The sequence below is a fragment of the Dama dama genome, chromosome 25 (genome assembly GCF_033118175.1).
Source record: "Dama dama isolate Ldn47 chromosome 25, ASM3311817v1, whole genome shotgun sequence".
NCBI classification, from domain to species: Eukaryota; Metazoa; Chordata; class Mammalia; order Artiodactyla; family Cervidae; genus Dama; species Dama dama.
In genome coordinates, this window is record NC_083705.1 from 20,049,760 (window position 1) to 20,054,024 (window position 4,265).

Here is a 4,265-nt window from a genome sequence, read left to right on the forward strand (position 1 = left end):
AGAAGACTAACTCATCAGACCCACAGGTAAGCATGCAGCCAAGCTTTAAAAGGGAAATCTTGGTAATCCCAGGGGCATTCTGTCTCCAACTTTCATCTCAGTTATGTTTCTCCCAAGCTATCTTCTTGTTTTGTACCCACAGACCAACTTCTGCTCCTTTGCAACATGGTAGAAAATTTTATTCCTTCCTACAAAACTCAATCACTAACAGTTTACAATGTTGTATCTCCTTTGTCTAGAGAAGTCTGACAGAAATTAGAATCTAAATTCTCAAAAGAGAGTTTCTAGTTGGCTCAGGTTGAATCAGATGCCCACTGGGCATAGAGGATGGGGTGAGGTTGGAGCGAGGTTATGATCCAGATTCCCCCCTTGTAAGAATGTGAATGGGTGTTGGAGAAGAAGTTGCTACTCCCAGAAAATGGGCAGAATGGGTTAGCTTGGTAAGACAAAACCTAGATATGTACTACAAAGAAATAAGATGGATAAGATGACTTATGAGAAAGAGATAAAGTAAACTAAACAAGGAGAAATGATGGCCATCTATGGAGAAACTATGTAAAGAAAATTCTAGGAAGTGCTGGATATAATTTCATGGCAAGTGCATCAAGGCAAATGGTTTCAGAACATTATTATTAGAGTTGGAGAGTTCATGTTCTTATCACATTCATGTTGATGTTATGAACCAACAACATGAAGAAAGATAATCAATGTCATAGCAGGGTGTTGGAGAAGACTCACTGTTTTCATAGGTTTTGGCAGGTGAAACCTGGTAAATTCATCTTATTTGGGGAACAGGGAGTGGTGGCAATGAAAAACAAAAGGCTGAAGACTACCCTTCCACCCCTACTTTTGGTGATTGCAGAGTCATTTCTCAAAATGCCGACAGAGCTCAGGCAAAGGAAAGCAACTGTGAAGGCAGATGTGTTTACTGAGGAAATGAGTCTGCTTTTTCACTCACCACGTATGCAGTCTGGCTGAATCAAGTATTTCACAGGGCTATGTAGCTATGTAAACAGTTCCCCACAAAGAGCACCAGCTTACCCTGGGGTAAAAGCTTACGAAGCTAATGTTCTCATAAAGAGTCGTTAAAAATTAGTGATGGAGGAAATTTATGAGGTCATTCCGCTTTCCCTTTGCCAACCAAGAAAGAACGCTCCCCAAAATGGTCCCTGGTGAGTCTTGTCTAGTCATTCTTTGAATAAGAATAAAGAGAACATTTTTAAAGTCTTTCTTAGATTGTGTACAGGGGATGTACAAGGTTGTCTGTTTTTGTAGTCTTAAATCCAACCACTTGTTTGGCTAAACTGAATTTCATTTTTCACTTTATAGAAATTGGATTTGGCCTTGGCCATGAGCATAATGTACAACTAGAAAATGAGGGTGAGAGGAAGAGCTGCAGCCACCCTACACAACAGCAAACGACAGAAAACAGCCAGGAAGTGTAATTATGCAAGTGTTCCTCTGAAAATCTTGAGAGATCTTAGAAAGCTTGGCAGTGCGTGGACACAGAGGTAAGGAGTCTCTAAACACATTTGTGTGTGTGGTGGGGCGTCACACCAGGAGACCTCACTCTGTCTTATTGACTAGGAGCCTGACAGGGGTCATGCTATGTCAGGGGAAAATGTTCTCAGCTCTTCTATGTATTAAATGGAGAGGAACAGGCTTCCCTTTAACCCTCAGCATTCAAATCTCTCTTTTATTTGCTGAACAAGGACTAACATTGGAACAAAGAGGCTCAGGGAACACAGTGAAGGGAATTTATTCTGCTTTAATACATTCTTGATCCTTTTTTTTAACTGTTTCTGACAAGAATGAACATGACTCCTATTGTACTAACTGTTCAGGACTCCAGGACCAAAAAGTCATTCTTGACTCCCCCTTAATGATAATTGGTCTCTTCTTGTTCTGAGCCAACTTTTTATTCCTTATCCAACATTCTAACACCCTTTCCCCCATGCCCTTATTCTCTTGAACACCCCCCCCCCCCAAAAAAAAACCCTTATATTTTTAAAACAAGCCACAAAGCATTAGGGAGCAAGAAATAGTTGAGCAGAAGGAGAAAAGATTAGAGCAGAAAACACCAAACCAAAACAAAGCATCGGAATCTCAGCCACTTCTTTCCCATCAGATGAGTGACTCAGCGCCACAAGCCAAACAATTTGTAGATGACACCCCAGTGTGCACTGACTGCCTCTCTGTAGTTACTTTGTTCAGGAAAGGGACAGCCCCCTGTTTTGAGTTGTTCACCTGGAAGAAAGCAAAACAAGAGACCCTTTGCCCAAGGCTTCTCTGGGGATCACATTGTACAGAGAGGCTCTTGATCCTTGGGTCCGGCCTGGATAGACTTACTTGCTGGAGTTGCGAGGCAGTAGAGTCATAAGGAAACAAGATGCTTAGAAGCCTCCAGGGATCCCCACATGTCCATTTTACCTTTTCTGAAGAGGTGGCCATAATTTTTCTGAAGCCTTTCTGGGGCTCGTGATTTTTACAGCCTGCAGAATATGGCCAAAGGCTCTCTTCAATGTGTGTCTGAGACAAAGGCAGCAGAACCATTTTTACTGTTGTAGTAAGGTATATTACATACCACAGGAAAATAAGGCCCATGCTCATACAAGAAGTCCAAAAGTCCATTTTGTTGTTGGAAGCAAAATGATAGTTGACCTACTTCTCCTACTCAAGAAGCCTCTGAGTATAAACAGGTAACTGTGGAAGGAAGCCCTCTCACAGTTGCAAGGATGGGTACTTGGGAGGCAGGAACAGACAAAGAGAGTGTGTGTACACACATGGCAACAGTGTGTATACTTGGCGCCAAGGGTCTACAGTTAAGGAACACTCAAGGGCCTATAGGAATCAGCACAATCAACAGCCAGTTCAAGTTGTCGAGCCTTGCAGGCCTGCATTGGAGGCCAGTCCCACCTAGGATGCCCACTGACCACCCGTTTTTTCCGTTACAGGGAAGCAGCAACTTTGGAAGAGAATGTAAAACAAGGCAAAGGAAGATGGACTAGGGAAGAGAGAAAAGAAAGCATTTCTTATCTTTGCTTGGGGAACACATGTTCCCCGAGGCTCTGAGAGAACCGAGCTTTGTTCACATCTGTATATACTAATGTCAGTGAGCTTGGCTCCATCTTAGAAGACCAAATGGCTTTGTGAGTGCAAGGGAAGAGTGGGCATACCAAGTTATTGACCACACATGAGGGGGTGGGTGAAGCCAGCTGCATTTTAGACTTGATAGATGTCTTGGAGAACTTTCCAATGTGTTTGGTTCAGCAAACCCCAAAACACATGTCACTAAGGAACTTATTTATTTGCCTTTATTTTAAACCCCTGTGTATTTTTAGGACAATGGAATCCATATGTTCCTGTTTCATTTCACTTAACTCATTAAAGAGATGTTCAGTGAGTGCCATTTGATGTCTACAGAGTCTTCTGTTACCATTTTATGAGCATTTTGAAGCATTTGCATTCAGAATCCAGGAGCCAGCTAAACTAGATCTGAACAGGACCCAGCTTGGCTTGAAATTTAAAACTCTTGAGGCTCTGTTGGATCTCATTCTTGGCAAAATCTCTTCTCTTGTCCCAGATCCATCGCCAAGGAGGCTGCTGTAGCAAGCCCAGCCCCAGAAGAAGGGTTAAGGGAAGTGTGTCAGAACACTTAATTGAAACAACAAATCCAAGCAATGTCTCAAACACATGAAATGCCTGAAGGAAAATTTTCACTTTAAAGATAGTCTCTTCTAGCTCTCATAAAATGGCAACTAAGAGAACCACCGCCAGATTGAATCAAGACAAGGAGAGCTTGACAACAAATCGTGATTTGTTAGATGTGAAACTCAAGTTTCTTTGCTCATGGAGATTTCACCAAACACTTTATATTTTTCATGGAAGTAATCAGAGAAAAATATAAAGTGTTGGATAGGATCTATATAAGCAATGAAAAACAGAGAGGAGCGTCATTGACAAGCCAAAGCAATAAGTAATTTTTTAAAGCCACAGTATGGATTGGGCTGGATAGAGGGAAAAGGGACTCATCTGTGATTCAGCACATGCTGTGGAAGGAAGTGTGTCTTTCAGAAAAGTACTGGAAGGAAAAGAGACAGTGGGCAGAAAGTTAAGCATGGGCTCTACCCATAGGGAGCTCACAGTTTAGTAGGGGAGTTCATGCTCAGTTGCATTTGACTCTTTGCAACTCTGTGGACTGTAGCCCACCAGGTGAGACAGACATTAAATCAGCCATCATAAGAGTAAAAATATCTGGTTATAAA

At 42.0% G+C, this 4,265-nt stretch overlaps 1 long non-coding RNA gene across 1 annotated transcript; it reads left to right on the forward strand.

Annotated features, from left to right (window-relative positions):
- Nucleotides 1–1,010: 1,010 nt before the first annotated feature.
- On the forward strand, nt 1,011–3,332 carry LOC133046844 (uncharacterized). The gene is made up of 3 exons (XR_009690571.1): nt 1,011–1,172; nt 1,330–1,511; nt 2,955–3,332. It is a non-coding gene; the product is annotated as an uncharacterized LOC133046844 (long non-coding RNA).
- The last annotated feature ends 933 nt before the right edge of the window (nt 3,333–4,265 follow it).